The following is a 21131-nucleotide window of genomic DNA, read 5'->3' on the forward strand; positions in this document are numbered from 1 at the left end:
AGGTCATCAGTCCCCTAGAACTTAGAACTACTTAAACCTAAATAACCTAAGGACATCACACACATCCATGCCCGAGGCAGGATTCGAACCTGCGACCTTAGCGGTCGAACGGTTCCAGACTGAAGCGCCTAGAACCGCTCGGTCACACCGGCCGGCAGCTGATCCTAGTCCAGTACAAAATTTCACCACTAATTTCAAGTTGAAACTTGCTTTTTCAAATGTTATTCATTGTAATAAATTTGGGTGTACAATCGTTAAAGACTGTGCCATCTCTAACCATGTTTTTTCTTATATTTTCGTTGTCGTGCTATTAATTTGCATCTGGACCGTTTGTCATACATAGTTAAGTTCTCATCTGGTCTCTTGTAATAACTGTTTCACTAGTCAAACGACTGTACTGAAAAGTAATTAGAGGGCTTGCAAGACAGTTACTTTGAAAGTTTATACAAATCAGGCGAAGCGCAATTCAGACCGTTCGTATACGTTTGAGTATGATACGTAGTACATCCACCCTGTCGCAGTAACTGAGGTCGTTAGTATCTTTGTCTGTTCTCGATGATCTTTCCTGTGCTGAACGGAACTAGAGTATCCTCATTCTTTTGGCGTCTGCGGGCGTGACGTAGATACAGTCTTCCGCGCTGTAGTGTCGTGCCGTTTTCTGTGCTCTTGGTGCTGATCAAAGGGTGACCCAGAAGTCGTTAACGTTTAAAACTTCAGTACTTCACGGAATAATGTAGGTACAGAGGTAAAAATCTACACACGTGCATGAAATGGCACGGGGTTCATTGAAACTAAGAAAAATTGCACAACATGAGCAACAGATGACACTTGATATGATACAAAAGCAATCAGTAGCATAACAACTGATTTTTAGCAAAGACGATGTTCTTTATAACAAATGCTCAACATTTCGGCCGCCATTCATCAACAATATGTGTGGTCAACGTATAATGTTGTGAACAGCACTATACAGCATATCAGTTCTTATGGTGAGAAACAGCCATTAAATGTTGTCCCTTAGCATTACTCATGAGGTCGGACGACTGAGGTGGACTTCTAACCTCAGGTCATCCCATAACCAATAATCACATACACAGAGGTCTGGGGACCTGGGAGGCCGAACATGACGAAAGTGGCGGCTCAGCACGTGATCCTCACCAAACGATGTGAGCAACAGATCTTTCACACGTGTAGCAATATGGTGTGGAGCGCCATCCTGCAACAACGTCGTACCTTCCTGAAGCTGTTTATCGAACTCTTCGTGATCATTTTTTTACGTACCAGCCCTGTATCAGGCATCTGGCAGCAGAATTTCATAATTGCAGGCCCTCGTTCACTTTGTGTTCCTTGTGAGAGTGTCAACAAGCGCGAAACGAATTGGCAGCGTTTCATCACGTTAGCAGGTCAGGCGGAAAGTAGGACATCAGCGCTTTGCGTGAACTGGGTAGCTAGCATCAGCAGGAGCTTACACTACTGGCCATTAAAATTGCTACACCACGAAGATGACGTGCTACACACGCGAAATTTAACCGACAGAAAGAAGATGCTGTGATATGCAAGTGATTAGCGCTTTTCAGAGCATTCACACAAGGTTGGCGCCGGTGGCGACACCTACAACGTGCTGACATGAGGAAAGATTCCAACCAATTTCTCATACACGAACAGCAGTTGACCGGTGTTGCCTGGTGAAACGTTGTTGTGATGCCTCGTGTAAGGAGCAGAAATGCGTACCATCACGTTTCCGACTTTGATAAAGGCCGAATTGTAGCCTATCGCGATTGCGGTTTATCGTATCGCGACATTGCTGCTCGCATTGGTCGAGACACAATGACTGTCAGCAGAATATGGAATCGGTGGGTTCAGGAGGGGAATACGGAACGCCGTGCTGGATCCCAACGGCCTCGTATCACTAGCAGTCGAGATGACAGGCATCTTCTCCGCATGGCTGTAACGGATCGTGCAGCCACGTCTCGATCCCTGAGTCAACAGATGGGGACGTTTGCAAGACAACAACCATCTGCACGAACAGTTGGACGACGTTTGCAGCAGCATGAACTATCGGCTCGGAGATCATGGCTGCGGTTACCACTAACGCTGCATCACAGACAGGAGCGTCTGCGATGGTTTACTCAACGACGAACCTGGGTGCACGAATGGCATGACGTCATTTTCTCGGATGAATCCAGGTTCTGTTTACAACATCATGCTGGTCACATCCGTGTTTGGCGACATGGCGGTAAACGCACATTGGAAGCTTGTATTCGTCATCGCCATACTGGCGTATCACCCGGCGTGATGGAATGGGGTGGCATTGGTTACACGTCTCGGTCACTTCTTATTCGAATTGAGGGCACTTTGAACAGTGGACGTTATATTTCAGATGTGTTACGACCCGTGGCTCTGCCCTTCATTCGATCCCTGCGAAACTCTACATTTCAGCAGGATAATGCACGATCGCACATTGCAGGTCCTGTAGGGGTCTTTCTGGATATGAAAGTGTTCGACTGCTGCCCTGGCCAGCACATTCTCCAGATCTCTCACCAATTGAAAACGTCTGTCAATGGTGGCCGAGCAACTGGCTTGTCACAATACGCCAGTCACTACTCTTTATGAACTGTGGTATCGTGTTGAAGCTTCGTGGGCAGCTGTACCTGTACACGCCATCCAAGCTCTGTTTGACTCAATGCCCAGGCGTATCAAGGCCGTTATTACGGGTACTGATTTCTCAGGATCTATGCACCCAAATTGCGTGAAAGTGTAATCACATGTCAGTTCTAGTATAATATCCAATGAATACCCGTTTATCATCTGCATTTCTTCTTGGTGCAGCAATTTGAATGACCAGTAGTGTAGTAAAGCAATACGACTGAGAAGTATCACGTCAGCTTGTTACGTGATGTAAGAAGCCGCATCGCTAACGCAAGAAGGCGTACTGAATATTGTTACGGACCAGTCTGTTGGTGTAACAAATGTTTAAGCAAATAGGGCACGATATGTATCGTGATACGATCGTATTAGGAAAGTCTATGCGGTCATTACAAGTGACGTTGGGTCAACACCAGCCGATATTTCACACTATAAATACTCCAGCATTTGAGTTCAGAAAGGAGTAGGTCAGAAGGATCGGTGGGGTATAGGACGCGCGTACTCGATTCCCTGACACGGTATTAACGCTAGGTATAAGTCTGTTGTAGATTTCCTGCTCGTACTCAACACCGCCAACAGCCGCTAGAGAGATATCTTCCTCTCCGTAAGCACCAGTGACGAGTTCGCCACTGACAGCTTCCAACGCAGACGGGATGGCCTGAGGGTCTTCCGTGTCGACTTGGGCCAGGACACCAGCGTTCCTGACACTTCAGTGGAGCCACGGAGTCTACCGGCACAGCAGGCCAGGGTCGGCGCACTTCTCGACCACACGACAACCGTCATCGCGGGTCGGAGAGCAGAGATGAGCCACAGTTGCGGGAGGGGATCGAAGACCTCCAAGCCGGCGCGTGTAAGCCATATACGCACGCTCCACCTTTTTCGAGTGCGGAGAGTAGAGACGCAGCATCCACTTCCTGAGTAGCTGCCGGGCGCTGGCGGCGCACCCGGAGAAGCAGCGCAGAGAACCGTAGTAGCATCGATAAAAGAGAGATGTATTTTGCAGAAATAAATGGTTAAAACTCACTCTTCTTTTACTGCGCCACCCGACAACCGCCTTCTCTTCCCAGAGGAACCAGCAACTGGCGAACTGGGAGAATGCCTCCTGACACACCATCCATCTGCCACGCCTCCCAATACTCACCGCCTGCAATTTTCTTCACAGCGACATTTACCCATTCGAATACCCATCCTATGGTGACAAGCTCATAAAATTGCAGTAGCGGATTCGTCTTTCTGATAGTACACTACCAGTGCCTTTTCTGGTGAAGGCAACTTGTAGCGACTGGTCGTGTATCTTAATCCCTCTCTCACTGCAGCTCATTTTATACACGATTCTCATGCGGCCTCATTGAAGTTTTGCTGTCCAGCACCATCTGTTGGCTGATTTTTTCCACTCGTTCTTGGTTTCAACAAAATCCCATGTCATTTCAGGCATTTGTGACGCGTTTTAGCTCTGTACCTACATTATTCCGTAAAATAATGCATTTTCAAATTTTAACGGAGTTTTGAGTCACCCTGTACTTCCGACATGCTAGATACTCGCATTATCATTTCTATTTCCGCCCTTTGGACAGAGACTGGGACAGTTAAGAGTATTTAGTTACAAGTGTGACCTGATCTTATTGCACAGAAATATAAACACGTTCATAGCAGTGATTTCTTATGCTCACTTTTGTCATACATAATGTCTTGTAAATACCTGTCACGCAGTTTCTAAAGATAGGTTTCTAGGAGATATAATCGATCAGTCGAGGCTAAATGGATACATTAGTTAGAAAAGACCGATCGACTGGTAAGAAACCACAGGTCGGAAATATAGCTTTAAGGTTCTTGAATTATTGTGATTGACATAACAGTTCTTTCAAAAGCATCACAGCTTCGGAGATGGATTCATTATTTACTCAAATTGACGCTGACGCAGGAAAGAAATAAGTGTCAAATTCTCATTTCTGTTCTCAAAGGATTCTCCCCGAAGGCAAATGTCATAATCTTGTTTTCCATTAGTCACAAAAATGAAGAAATAGAAAAGATGCAAACTACATTTGACATCAGTGCCTGAACGAGTCCTCGTAGAAGAGATTTTATCTAATATGAGCAGCCCTGTCGTTATCGTTATTTGTTTTTTGCGTTACGTTGATTGGAACAGAATAGATGCTCTCGTGACTCACACAAAGACTCAAGGCGTTTTTATTTGTAAAACGGACTATTAGGAAGGGCTCCATTAATTCATTCATTCTCACGGAGTGTTCTGGTAACCAGCTCATTTACGGAACAAGGACTGAAGTGGACTGTGCAACTTCGAGGCGTTTGACGTCTAGCCCACGGGGTTTATGAAAGCCTACTGAATCTAGTGAAATACTGAGAAAATTTTTTATTCAAGATTCTATGTAAATATATGTACCACAAATGTTAAAATGACAAGGGATTTAGTTCTACATCGGGATGGCTTGTGTCTCATCCTTGTCCAATTCAAGACTGAGATTCAGTTTTATTGACCATTTTGATGATGGTCCATCAAACCCCAAACTGCCTTTTCTTCTTGTATCTGCAACAGGAAGTTAACAAAAAATGGTTCAAATGGCTCTGAGCACTATGGGACTCAACTGCTGAGGTCATTAGTCCCCTAGAACTTAGAACTAGTTAAACCTAACTAACCTAAGGACATCACAAACATCCATGCCCGAGGCAGGATTCGAACCTGCAGCGCCTTTAACCGCACGGCCACTTCGGCCGGCGGAAGTTAACATAACTGACTCCAATTTGTGAACTGTTTGCGCGATGTGACACAGTTGCTCAGAGATTAACGCACGAAAGAAAAAGAATGACTGCTTTTAATTTATCGTCGTCTTCGTGGTCATTAGGTGGAGAGCACTAGCTCAAGTTAAAACACTTTAGGGGCTAAAATCTAGTGTTTTAAGAGCCCATCGATATTCACCTATATTATTGCAGGATAGTCACAAAGACCTAAATCATGGTAGCTCGCACTAGGGTAAAACTTTGAAACCCACTTCTCCTGACTCTTAATCGAATGTTCTTACCATAGTCAGTACCATCGACAATTTGTACTCTGTCATCCTTCTCTAATTTATCTGGCTTACGCCGATATCGTTACTTGTACAAACTGACAATGAATTCCTTCTTTTAACAATCTCTCAAGAATTCGGCGTCTGCTGTATGCGCTATAGTAATTTCTTCTCTATATTCCTTTATGGGCTCTTTTATGTATGTTTTGAGACAGGAGAGGTCTGCGCGGTTAGACGCTCATTGGTCTGACAGGTTACGCTGCACGAGACATTCCCCTTCCCTTCTCACCCTCGACGCATTCAAACGTAGCTCGCTACTGAGGAAATTTAGAGAACCAGCATTTGAGGCTGACTGCAGTACAATTTTACTGCCGCCAACTTACATTTCGCGGAAAGACCACAAAGATAAGATAAGAGAGATTAGGGCTCGTACAGAGGCATATAGGCAGTCATTTTTCACTCGTTCTGTTTGGGAGTGGAACAGGGAGAGAAGATGCTAGTTGTGGTACGAGGTACCCTCCGCCACGCACCGTATGGTAGATGTATGTAGATGTAGATGTAGATCGTGCGGAGCTGCCTGTTGAACCAGCAGACGACACCACAACCTTTGTCATTTTTGGAATATAAGAGACGCGAAGTCGGCTGTCACAGGGGTACCAGGTAGTCGAAAGGGTTATCGCGAGTGGTTTTCTCGGATGATTAGCAGTTGGTGGCCCGCTTACGGTGTGAAAGTCCGCCATGGTTCAAACGTAGAAGCCGCAAATTATTTCACGGCCGCCGAGTAAAATGTTCAAATGTTCAAATGTGTGTGAAATCTTATGGGACTAAACTGCGAAGGTCATCAGTCCCTAAGCTTACACATTACTTAATCTAAATTATCCTAAGGACAAACACACACACACCCATGTGCGAGGGAGGACTCGAACCTCCGACGGGACCAGCCGCACTGTCCATGACTGCAGCGCTTTAGACCGCTCCCGCCTAGTAAGTATAATCGAATCAGTAATGATACAGAGTAGACAATGGCACCATATGAAGTAAGGAAACGTGGTAAGGAAGACCCACTCTGTAGGTAAAACAGTACTGACGATGAAAGATATGAATATACTTAATTCATTTAAAAAACTAATAGGGTGTAAAGGGGTTAAGCGATCTTAACGAAACAAATGTTAACTCAGAGTGCTTGAACAGCAATATCGCAAAACAGGTTCAGAATTTCGGTTAAAGCAATACAATTCGAGTTATGAGCTGGAATGTTTATTCTGACGATTAAAAAACAAACTATTGTACAAAGTAAGTTGCATAACATTTAATATAGCGACAGTATATAATAATACTCTGCACTAACTATCTGTAGACGTTTGATTCTGATCAGGGTTAATATAGATAACAGTAAATAGCGTTAATGAATCTCACCGAAGAAGATACAAATAACTAAAATACCAAGAAACCCAGAAAACAACTAAGCTCAAAAGAATCAAATCAAATTCATCATTCAGTTCCCGACAGTATTTTTGTTCCGTCGTTGTAACTACAAGAAAATACGTGTTGCCGCGCGAGGTAGCAGCGTGGTCTAGGCGCCTTGCAATGGTTCGCGAGGCTGCCTCACCCCCCCCCCCCCCTTCCACCCCTGTCAGAGGTTTGACTCCTCCATCGGGCATGTGTATGTGTTTGTGTGTGTGTGTGGGGGGGGGGGGTGTGTGTTTTCCTTAGCGTAGGTTAGATTAAGTAGTGTGTAATCATAGGGACCGATGAAAATGGTTCAAATGGCTCTAAGCACTATGGGACTTAACTTCTGAGGTCATCAGTCCCCTAGACTTAGAACTACTTAAACCTAACTAACCTAAGGACATCACACACATCCACGCCCGAGGCAGGATTTGAATCTGCGACCGTAGCAGCAGCGCGGTTCCGGACTGAAGCGCCTAGAACCGCTCCGCCACATCGGCCGGCAGGGACCGATGACTTCAGCAATTTGGCTCCATAGGAACTTATTACAAATTTCCAATTTTTTCCAAAATGCATATTTTTCTCACCAGATGCTTTTCGCTTTGTTGAAGTAATATCATTAATTACATACCACTGATGCTTTACTTCCATAAAGCGTAACGCGTTTGGTGAGAAAAACTCGCTTCTTTAATTGCAAACAACTGATGATGCTTTACTTCAATAAGCTGAAACACGTCTGGTGAGAAAAACACGCATTTTCTTGTAAGGAATCAGCGCACAAGTGTAAATCATGTAGCGTGTTTATACACTATGTGATTCAAAGTATCCGGACAACCCAAAAACATACGTTTTTCATATTAGGTACATTGTGCTGCTATCTACTGCCAGGTACTCCATATTAGCGACCTCAGTAGTCATTAGATAACGTGAGAGAGCAGAATGGGGCGCTCTGCGGAACTCACGGACTTCGAACGTGGTCAGCTGATTGGGTGTCACTTGTGTCTATACGCGAGATTTCCACAGTCCTGAACATCCCTAGGTCCACTGTTTCCTATGTGATAGTGAAGTGGAAACGTGAAAGGACACGTAAAGCACAAAAGCGTACAGGCCGACCTCGTCTGTTGACTGACAGAGACTGCCGACAGTTGAAGAGGGTAGTAATGTGTAGCAGGCAGACATCTATCCAGATTATTACACAGGAATTCCAAACTGCATCAGGATCCACTGCAAGTACTATGACAGTTAGGGGGGACGTGAGAGAACTTGGATTTCATGGTCGAGCGGCTGCTCATAAGCCACACATATTGCCCGTAAATGCCAAACGACGCCTCGCTTGATGTAAGGAGCGTAAACATTGGACGATTGAACAGTGGAAAAACGTTGTGTGGAGTGACGAATCACGGTACACAATGTGGCGATCCGATGTCACGGTGTGGGTATGGCGATGCCTGGTGAACGTCATCTGCCAGCATGTGAAGTGCCAACAGTAAAATTTGGAGGCGGTGGTGTTATGGTGTGGTCGTGTTTCCCATGGAGGGGGCTTGTACCCCTTGTTGCTTTGCGTGGCACTATCACAGCAATGGCCTACATTGATATTTTAAGCACCTTCTTGCTTCCCACTGTTGAAGAACAATTCAGGGATGGCTAGTGCATCTTTCATCGCGATCGAACACCTGTTTATAATGCTCGGCCTGTGGCGGAGTGGTTATACGACAATAAGACCCCTGTAAAGGACTGGCCTGTACAGAGTCTTGTACTGAATCCTATAGCACACCTTTGGGATGTTTTGGGACGCCGACTTCGTGCCAGGCCTCACCGACCGACATCGATACCTCTCCTGAGTGAAGCACTTCGTGAAGAATGGGCTGCCATTCCCCAAGAAACCTTCCAGCACCTGATTGAACGTATGCCTGCGAGAGTGGAAGCTGTCATCAAGGCTAAGGATGTGCCAATACCACATTGAATTCCAGCATTACCGATGGAGGGAGCCACGAACTTCTAAGTCATTTTCAGCCAGGTGTCCGGATGCTTCTGATAACGTAGTGTATGTGTAGTTTTATATTAATATATATACAATATGTGTAATTTTTTGGCTTTTTCAACGACAGATCGTGTTTTCATAAGGGCAGAGGCCATGTTTGTCTGCGGGCAGGGGGCAATACACTTTGAGAAGTCGACGAGTTCGGACGTGTGCTGACTGAGCAGTGTGTTAGTCACTATTAAAAGGTTACAAATTTTTGGACGATAAGCCTAGGTGTTTGTTGAATTTCTGCAAAAGTTCAGCAGCTTAGAGAAGTTTTAGAGAGTTGTACTTGTGCACTTTAACACTGCTCCGCTCTTCACAGTTAGACTTGTGTAATTTCTGAATAGATTTATGGACTTTGAAAAGTTATCCACAACATTTTTTTCGAACTTTAATTTTTAATTGCAACGTGGTGTGCTAGACGTAGTAAGCACTTAATGGAGCTAGTCAATCAATCTGTCGTTGCTCTCACACTGTTAAACAAGAGTTGATAAAACATTTTCATCACTAAATGGTACTCAGCTGGTGTTAAGGATAGTTCTTCATTTCCTCAGCCATAAACCAGCCTGCACATTAATCAAGTTATAGGAAGTTAACAGAGCATCAACAGAGTAATGCGACAGGTGTGGCCGTCAGATAGATACATACAAAACCAATTAAGTTTAGAAATCGATCGCGTAATTAGTCGACCCCTTTGACACACACAGACAATGTGTTACAGTTTCATCGCAATATGCATTTTACCGATGGAGTGTTTCGAACTTGGAACATTTTAAATTTCCTCCAGTGACTAAATTTGACATTTTTAATGCCACGTGGAATGAGACCTGAGTTGTTTATACATAGGTTTACACGGAGAGAAAAATCTCTACATTACAAACTGCCAGACACAGGAAGCGGAGGACTGACAGGGGTGCACGAATGAGTTACAACAGCGACCTATCTTCCGGTGCTACGTACTCAAAGTCCAGCCGCACATACTCGACCTGTTAAACCTATCTGCCATTATCTGTTTTGCCGTTGTTCAAACGCTGCACTCCCATGTGTGAAATCTTCTTACGGTTTACATTAACACAACAACACTTCGCGAGAGGTTGGCACACCATCAAATAAAGAACAAACTATTCCGTTAAAATCATAATATATTGTTGAGGCTCTGTGTCCTCCAATTTCTATGGTGTACATGCGTTGCAACAATTATGCAAAGTTGTACGTGAGGTTGTTAGAATTCAAGGAGTTTACGCGACCGGAAGCAGCTCACCACTGTAAAGACCTTTTCTGAAACAGTTATCTGAGTATAAAACACCTCTGTGGCACTGTCTGCCACCAGCGCCGTCCAAGACGCAATAGCCGACACCATACCAATCCGCACACCACAACAACACTGTGCTGCCCTGCCCCAGGAGATCTTGGGCCTTATCTCAATGAGGAACCGCCTCAGGAGACATTGGCAGCGTACGAGGCGCCAGAACTTCAAACAGCACATGAACAGGCTCCAGGGAATAATACGAGACAAAATACAAATATTTAAAAGACAACAGTGGAACCAGAAACTCAAAGGGCTGGACACCACGCGACCTGGCGTGTGGAAAATGGCCCGACACTTCACCAGGAAGAAACTGTACACACCCACGCTACAAGGGTCCGACGGACCAGCATATTCTGTGGAAGAAAAAGTGGAACTGATGGCCCTCACACTCGCAACGTCATTCACACCGAACCTGGATCCCTCAGTCCCAGCGTTCACACTCGCGACCGACCAGGAGTTTACACGCATCCTGGCCCAACCAGCACGCAACGTCATCCGACAGGCTAGCACAGCTGAAGTCAAATGGGCCATCATGCATACCACCGCTGGGGAGGCCCCTGGTCACGATGGCATTCAAAACCGTGTCCTCCAGGAGTTCATGGACAAAGCAGTAGAATACCTCACACATATCACGAATGCCATACTTAAACACCAACACTTCCCCTCCTTTTGGAAGACGGCCAAGGTCCCGATGTTCAGGAAGCTGAGGAAAGACCACTCCCTCCCACAAAATTACCGACCCATCAGTCTGCTGAGCGCGCTCAGCAAGATCGTTGAGAAGGCAATACTAAAACGACTCGCTAGGCACTGCATCACAAACGACACCCTTCGTTTTCAGGAATCACCACTCGACAATATAACAACTCCTCCGCGTCGTTGAATACATAACACACGGATACAACACAAACAAAGGAACTGGGGCGGTGTTCCTGGACATCGAAAAGGCCTTCGATCGTCTATGGCACAACGGCCTCATACACAAACTCAGCGACGCAGGGTTTCCCGACGGGCTCGTACGTCTCATACACCCATATCTCAAGGACAGGAGTTTCAACACCGACGTGCAGGGCAAACAATCGATACGACATGGTATCCAGGCAGAAGTACCCCAAGGAAGCATCCTAGGGCCCTTACTGTTTAACCTCTACATTAACGACCTCCCAGCTACACACAACACGACGGTGGCAATCTACGCGGATGACAATGCCATCCTTGCACAAGATTGGAAGCCGTCTAACATTAACTCACGACTACAGACTGCACTCAGAGCGACAGAGCCTTGTCTGGTGAAATGGGGTGTTAGAGTAAACGTCGACAAGTGCGAAGCCGTTCTGTTCACTAGAGGACCGAAACTACTACACAAACATCAGCACTGCAACCCAATAACACTACATGCACGCCCAATACGTTTCCGCGAGAAGGTCAAATACCTCGGTGTCTGGCTGGACCGGAAACTACTCTGCGAGGACCACATTCAACACGTGACCAACAAAGCAAACGCGAGGCTCAAACAACTCTACCCTATGCTTAACAGGCGTAACACACTGAATAGCAGGATGTCCAGCCCCATGTACATGACACTTATTCGACCCCTGATGACGTACGCAGCCACTGTCTGGGGATACGCTGCTCCCACGCACATACGCCGTCTGCAGCTCATACGGAACAAAGTACTCAGAATCATAAGCAACGGTCCGCGCTACACACGCACCGCAGACCTTCACCGGGAATATCGGCTAGATACCATCCTGCAGGTATTCCAAAAACTCTCCACACGACTGTACAATAACACGAGACAGTCGCGTAATCCGTTTATCCTTTATTGGGTAACTACGACCACAACCATAGATGGAAATATAATAGACCAAAGACACTATCAGCAGGGAACTAAACATCTATGGTCCATAGCACGCTAACACGACAGTACTGGCGAGCCCCTGCAACACAGCTACTACTGGCAACCCCAGATGCTCGACCCGCCGAAAAACAGGCAATCGCAGAGAAACCGTACTGTACACAGCACGCAAACCAGCCACACTCACACCCTACACTGTGAGCTGATCTGTGACCGATCGCCCACTAATGTATGACGACCTTGAATTTTTACAGGGACGCAGCAGCTGCAGCAAGACCTACAACGAGCTTCCGCAACGACAAAGGTAACGATGCACGATACCTCGCACTAACATAACCACACGTTGCATGCACTGTCGCACCTAGCAAGCCGCTACTGCCCTTACTACCCGTCCTACTGTCACAAAGGTTTTTTTCCCTTGGCGCTTGCCTTGGCACATTTTTCCCTTTGCCCTTACAAACCGCTACCCTTCTATCGCTTTCGTCCACTTTCTGTTTCCTGATGGACCATGTCAATGAGTAATCCTACCCAGAAGCATTGATAACATCACAGCCCGCATCCTGTGACTCACAATTCGAAAACTAACATGTTACACGGAGATGACAGTAGAACTTTTGCTTTGCTCACCACGTTGGTGTGGGCGTGGAGGGGCCCCATCCTTTAGGGAAAAAAATGTCTGCATAGAGTTTCTGCTACCTGCCTCTCAGTTTCTGCTCTCTGCCAAACAGGACTTAGAAACAAAAGGACAAGATGTTGCAGTATCTGCTGGCAGTAAGTTACACGATAATTCCCAAGACACAAAGTAATGTAAGCCTGCATTTGTGATCAAAAGGTTATCAGCGACTATCTATTGACAACACTAAGATGGTATACAACTAGATAATAAATATCGTCTAACTTATTGACAGTACTTTCAGTGAAGGCGCATTACTCGAAATAAGCTTTGTATGGACGACATAGTAATAAGAATCCTTGGCATAGAGAAACAAACGAAAGAGTTGAAACCAAATAAGTCACCAGGTCTGGATGGAATCTCATTTCGATTTTTCAAAGAGTGTTCTAGAGCACTGATCCGTTGAAAGTTCCAAGCGACTGCAAAAAAGAGCAGGTGACTCCTGTATATAAGAAGGGCAAAAGAACGGACCTGCAAAATTACAGACCAATATCCCTAACATCGGGATAACTTTGAATATACACTACTGGCCATTAAAATTGCTACACCACGAAGATGACGTGCTACAGACGCGAAATTTAACCGACAGGAAGAAGATGCTGTGATATGCAAATGATAAGCATTCACATAAGGTTAGCGCCAGTGGCGACACCTAAAAAGTGCTGACATGAGGAAAGTTTCCAACCGATTTCTCATACACAAACAGCAGTTGACCGGCGTTGCCTGGTGAAACGTTGTTGTGATGCCTCGTGTAAGGAGGAGAAATGCGTACCACCACGTTTCCGACTTTGATAAAGGTTGGATTCTAGCCTATGGCGATTGAGGTTTATCGTATCGCGACATTGCTGCTCGCGTTGGTCGAGATCGAATGACTGTTAGCAGAATATGGAATCGGTGGGTTGCTGCATCCCAACGGCCTCGTATCACTAGCAGTCGAGATGACAGGCATCTTATCCGCATGGCTGTAACGGATCGTGCAACGTCTCGATCCCTGAGTCAACAGATGGGGACGTTTGCAAGACAACAACCATCTGCACGAACAGTTCGACGACGTTTGCAGCAGCATGGACTATCAGCTCGGAGACCATGGCTGCGGTTACCCTTGACGCTGCATCACAGACAGGAGCGCCTACGATGGTGTACTCAACGACGAACCTGGGTGCACGAATGGCAAAACGTCATTTTTTTTCGGATGAATCCAGGTTCTGTTTACAGCATCATGATGGTCGCATCCGTATTTGGCGATATCGCGGTGAACGCACATTCGAAGCGTGTATTTGTCATCGCCATACTGGCGTATCATCCGGCGTGATGGTATGGAGTGCCATTGGTTACACGTCTCGGTCACCTCTTGTTCGCATTGACGGCACTTTCAACAGTGGACGTTACACCTCAGATGTGTTACGGCCCGTGGCTCTAATCTTCATTCGATCCTTGCGAAACCCTACATTTCAGCAGGATAATGCATGACCGCATGTTGCAGGTCCTGTACGGGTCTTTCTGGATACAGAAAATGTTCGATTGGTGCCCTGGCCAGCACATTCTCCAGATCTCTCACCAATTGAAAACGTCTGGTCAATGGTGGCCGAGCAACTGGTTCGTCACAATACGCCAGTCACTACTCTTGATGAACTGTGGTATCGTGTTGAATCTGCATAGGCAGCTGTACCTGTACACGCCATCCAAGCTCTGTTTAACTCAATGCCCAGGCGTATGAATGCCGTTATTACGGCCAGAGGTGGTTGTTCTGGGTACTGATTTCTCAGGATCTATGCCCCCAAATTGCGTGAAAATGTAATCACATGTCAGTTCTAGTATAACATATTTGCCCAATGAATACCCGTTTATCATCTGCATTTCTTCTTGGTGTAGCAGTTTTAGTGGCCAGTAGTGTAATAAAAATTTTTGAGAGCGAGAATCTTATGTCCACGAATCTGTATGGTTTTAGGAAGCAACGCTCCTGCGAAACTCAGCTTGCCCTTTTCTCACATTATATACTGCTAAGTATCGATGAAGGGCATCAGGCAGATTCCATATTTCTAGATTTCCGCAAAGCGTCTGGCATGGCGCCTCATTGCAGGCTGTTAAAGAAAGTATGAGCATATCGAACAGGATCACACATATGTGGTGGCTCGAAGGCTTCTTAATTAATAGAACCCAGTATGTTGTAGTCGACGGCTAGCGTTCATCAGAGACAAGGATATCGTCGTCAAGAATGCCCCAGGGAAGTGTGAGAGGACCGCTATTATTCTCTGTATACATAAATGGTATGGCGGACATGGTGGGCAGCAATCTGATATTGTTTGTTGATGCTGTCGTGAACGTTAAGGTGTCGAAGTCGAATGACGGTAGGACAATATAAGATGATGAATGGTAACTAGCTCTAAATGTAGGAAAATGTAAGTTAATGCGGATGAATAGGAAAAACTGACCCGTAATGTTTCGATGCAACTTTAGTAACGTCCTGCTTGACGCATTTACTTAGTTTAAAAATCTGGGCCTAACGTTGCAAAGCGATATGACATGGAATGAGCGTGTGAGGATTCTGGTAGGGAAGTCGAATTATCGACTCGATTTATTGGGAGAATTCTAGAAAAGTGTGGATCATCTCTAAGGAGACCGTATAGAGGACGCTAGTGCGACCCATATTGAGTACTGCTCGAGAGTTTGGGATCTGTATCAGGTCGGATTAAAGGAATATGTTGAAGCAATTCAGAGGCGGGCTGCTAGAGCTGTTACTGGTAGGTCCGAACAACTCGCAAGTGTTTCGGACGTGCTTCGGGAACTCAAATGGGAATCCCTTGAGAGAAGACTACATTCCTTTCAAAGAACACTACTGACAAAATTTAGAGAACGGGCATTTGAAGCTGACTGCACAACAGTTCTACTGCCTCCAACCTACATTGCCCATAAAGATCACGAAGATAAGAAAAGAGAAATTAGGGCTCATAGGGAGGCATATAGACAGTCGTTTCTCCCTCGCTCTGTATGTGAGTGGAACAAGAAAGGAAATAAGTAGTAGTGGTAGGGGCTACACTCCGCCACTTGCTGTACGATGGTTCAAATGACTCTGAGCACTATGGGACTTAACATCTGAGGTCATCAGTCCCCTAGAACTTAAACTACTGAAACCTAACTAATCTAAGGACATCACACGCATCCATGCCCGAGGCGGGATTCGAATCTGCGACCGTAGCGGCCGCGCGGTTCCAGACTGAAGTGTACGGTGGATTGCGGAGTATCTATGTAGACGTAGATGTAGATATTACCGTACTTTCGTCTAAATCTACCAAATATTGCCACCATCAAAATATACTTATCGATATCAATTGAAAGCACTTCCTAAGCAACTGTACGTAATCAGACATTGTCAACTTAGAATGAACAAATACAAAGCTTATTTCGCAAGTGAGGTGGAGCTGCCTTTTGATACATATCGTACCTCGGCCAAGCACTGACGCTTTCTTTTAATCAGTTGTCTGTCATCTCCACTTTTAACTTTCTTGGGCTACAGTGATGTCAGCCAATCTAGTTTACTAACATTTTGCATTTTTGTAGATATAGAGTCAAATTTCTGTTCCTTCTGTGGAAGCACTTACATGACAATACTTGAAATAATTTTTCACTAATTTTCTGATGGAACACTTTCCCATCCCTGACCCGCACAGTTAGGAAAGGATCAACCTGTCCGTCGTCAAGGGGTGTCTGCCCCCGAAAACTGCATCGAACTTTTAGTTCTAGCCCGATGTTATGATTATACCAGCCTTCAAGACTTTCTAACGCCGCTTTCCGAATTCCATCCATAATCACTTGCCGGTATCGGCCGCTCCGTCGCCCCACCTCTCGACAATGACTTGTTGCGGCCATTCGTCAATTCTGATTATAGCGCTCCATCACCATTCACATATCTCGTAATCGCAAGATCGGATCACGATGCAGTTTGCACCACTCTCTTTTAAATAAAAACCTGGATCCAAACAACTTACGTTGCTCACTTCTTCCTGATCTTCATCAACTACTGGAAGTACACAATATAGGAACTTAGAGTCCGTCCCCGGTAGCTGATTGGTAGCCGGCACGGTAGCTCAGCGTGTTCGGTCACAGAGGTGCTGCCATCTATAAGAAAAAAACTGAGTAAAGAAATCAACGATCAACTTCAACAGGTGCCATGTGACATCCACCCAGACCAAACGCAACGAACAATACCGAACGAAATGAATTTTTTTTAAAAAGTGGCCAGTGCAACAGAATGTCAATCCTAAGGGCCCGGGTTCGATTCCCGGCTTGGTAGGAGATTTTTCTCCGCTCAATGACTGGGTGTTGTGTTGTCCTAATCATCATCATTTCATCCCCATCGACGGGCAAGTCACCGAAGTGGCGTCAAATCGACCCAGCGAACGGTCTACCCGACGGGAGGCCCTAGTCACGCGACACTTACGAGGGCCGTTCAGAAAGTAACCTCCGGTTGATTTAAAAAAATACACCAAGTTAAATAAAAATATTTTAATATATACATCTTACAACTACATCTTTGCACTATTTTTCTACATAGTCTCCATAGCGATTGAGGCACTTATCGTATCTCTTCACAAGCTTTGAAATTCCTTCTGCATAAAAATCACCCGCTTGTGCCTGGAGCCAGCCTGTGACCGCATCTTTGAGCTCTTCGTCGTCATCAAACCGCTGTGACCCGAGCCATTTCTTCAAATGCATGAAGAGGTGATAATCACTTGGCGCCAGGTCTGGGCTGTAAGGTGGATGGTTGATAACGTCCCACTTGAAGGACTCAAGAAGGGCCGTTGTTCTGCGAGCAGAGTGAGGACGGGCGTTACCGTGCAAAAAAACGATACCAGAAGTCAGCATACCACGGCGTTTGTTCTGTATAGCCCGTCGTAACTTTTTTATTGTTTCACAGTACACGTCTTGATTAATGGTCGTACCACGTTCCATGAATTCAACCAACAACACCCCTTTGGCATCCCAAAACACCGTTGCCATCAGTTTTCTGGCAGAAAAATCTTGCGAGGCTTTTCTTGGTTTAGTAGGCGAATTTGAATGTGCCCACATCTTTGATTGTTCTTTTGTCTCAGGGTTCACGTACTTAATACAGGTTTCGTCACCAGTCACGATTCTGTTTAACAATGGTTCTCCTTCGTCCTCATAACGTGACAGAAAGTCTAATGCTGAGGCCATTCTTTAAGTTTTGTGGTGGTCGGTAAGAATTTTGGGCACCCATCGTGCACAGAACTTACGGTAACCCAATCTTGCTGTCACTATCTCGTACAAGAAAGTCTTAGAAATCTGTGGAAAACCAGTAGACAACTCCGACATTGAGAAACGTCGATTTTCAGGAACTTTTGCATCAACTGTCTGAACGAGTTCGTCAGTCACCAATGATGGTCTACCACTCCTCTCTTCATCATGAACGTTTTCTCGTCCACTTTTAAATAAACGTACCCATTCACGGACAACTCCTTCACTCATAACTCTTGGTCCGTACACGGCACAAAGCTCACGATGAATAGCTGCTGCAGAATATCCTTTGGCTGTAAAAAACCTTATGACAGCACGCACTTCACATTTGGCGGGGTTTTCTATTGCAGCACACATTTCAAACTGCCACAAAAACTAAACTAGCGCAGGTACGACGTTCACTCGACCACGGCTTGATGCCGACTGACCTGTTGAGTGCGTGAACGCACAGATGGCGTCGCTACTCCCCCCACAACCCGCACTGTGACCAATCGGAGGTTACTTTCTGAACCGCCCTCGTATTTTTAGGAACTTAGAAAGGGGTGAGGACAATGAGAGGACGTATCACTGCCACATCCCACATTCATTTAACTATCATAACTAAAAAGACTCTAAGAAATTATCTTGACTCTCCTGTTCATGATAGGTCGTCAGTTTTTCACCTTCCAAGTGTAATTACAACAGCTTTATTATTTCGTATGTACTGTGTGGTTTGGGATTGACATCATGATGCCTTCATCAGCGTCAAAAGTACACACAAAAAATAGTCGTTAGATGTGATGTACATGTACATTCAAACAAATGATGCCAATTCGGGAAAAATTTGGTGATTTATTCAAGAAAATAGCTTCACAAATTGTGCAAATCAATAACGCGATGGTCCGACGAGAGTGCGTAACATTCAATGCGGAAAAATATTAACTCCTAGACACACAAATAAAGACAGTATGTGTTTCAAAAAATCCTGATTAAAAAATTTGAAAGACTGCCACATAGTGTGGCAGCTGCAAATATTCTTCAGACTACCCTGCATCGATCTCGTAGTGACTAATAAAAACACTCGTAAAAGCGTACAGCCAATGGTTCTACCTACGCTCTACGAGTGAATGGAAAAAAACGACACATTAACGTTGGTTGAAATAAAAATCCGTACACCTTGTAATAATTCGAACAGTCTAGACATACATGTAGAATGTTAACAGCATAGGCGAATCAAAAGTAAATGGTTAGATAAGGTCCATGCCCCTTACTTAAGCAGTGCTGTGTCATAGTGATTTAGAAGCGGACGGAAGAATGCTGTAGCATACTGTTTGATGATGACGCAAATGCCTGAGTGGGCTGAGCCAACTGCCTCCGTGTTTTGTCCGACCCCAAACAGAGGCGTTACACCTACTCCACAAGCGACGACGTTTCTCTCTGACGTCAGGCAAATAACGCTTCACACAACTAGTGGCTTTCTTTCTGGCTGGTAATTCCAATAAACACGAGACAGGTTTGTGACACCAGTCACGCGTACTTTAAAACTATCTTGCTACAAAGTTCACATGGGCGTCAGCGGAGAGAGAAGATTAATCTTAAACCTTAGGCAATACGGTTTGTAGCATCTGTCACGAATGTTCGCAGAAACAACTTCATACACCAGTACAAATAAATATTCTAGCCGGGACAGTGTTGGCAGGTCTGAACTTTCACTACAATGCAGAAATCCGCAATGTAATTTACGTAAGGCAGCCATGAGGATGGCTTCTCACTGTAAGATCAGTTAAATGACCATTCGCGTCATATTTGAATTTTTATTTGACTATTTACACGACCAGTATGTCTATAATTAATTACCCAGTTTTAAAACGCTCTAGAAAGAGAATCACTGTTTAGGATGACGTTACATTTGAACAGCATATTGCTGACGCAAGAGAAAACGCCATAAAATAAAAAAAAAATATGGAAATGTGACCAATAGAGGGCGCTGTAACCACCACACGGCTGTTCTTTAGTTTGCGTCCGAGACACGCAAAGTGATTGTATCCACGAATCATCGCGTGCTGCTTTTAAAGCTCCTTTGCAGTAACGATGACCGTGCGCCAGCAGCCCTGTAGAAGTTCCGGAAACTCAAAGGTACAAAAAAGGCATTGATTCAATGTCTGCTAAGGAAATGGAGAAAATGATTGCAAATTTCGAAAAGACAAATTCTTTTGAACTGCAGTATCGAACCGGGAGGGAAGCAGCTGATCCGATGTCTGTCGACGATGTCCCTACAGCATTGCAGGAGCGGTTGACCGGCGGCGTACATACATGCAATGCACGGAGGATTGCCCGAATGTTAGACATGCATGCGAACAAGGTGCATAAGATCCAACGAAACATCCTGCATTGCTATCTACACAAAATAACCCATGTTCAGCAGTTACTTCCCGCTGATTTACCAGAAAAACAAACGTTCGCTCTGGAATTTCTTGCTCCTGTGGATTTGTACAATGAATGACCATGGAACATTCTGTGGACAGACGAAGCCCATGACCATCTCCAAGGATATGTCAATACGCAGAACTGCGGAATATGAGCAATGGAAAATCCGCATACACATCAACCAGTACAACTGCATCCTGCAAAGATAACTGCGTCATGAGGTTTGACGGCATTGTTTATCGTATGGCCGTATTGTTTCGAGGAGATGAGTCCTGCGGGTGCTGTTACCTGTACCGTCACTGGTAAACACTATGAGAGTCTTTTGCATACCAGCGTCATTCCAACCCTTCAACAGCGTGGACGTGTGGGTAGGATAATTTTTGTGGAAGATGGCACTCCTCCGCACATTGCACAACTAGTGAAGCGGCTGCTCCAGAGGCATTTCGGAAATGCTAGAATTATCAGGCGTCATTCCCCTACAGCCTGGCCGTTCA

The sequence above is a fragment of the Schistocerca piceifrons genome, chromosome X, assembly GCF_021461385.2.
Source record: "Schistocerca piceifrons isolate TAMUIC-IGC-003096 chromosome X, iqSchPice1.1, whole genome shotgun sequence".
Lineage (NCBI taxonomy): Eukaryota > Metazoa > Arthropoda > Insecta > Orthoptera > Acrididae > Schistocerca > Schistocerca piceifrons.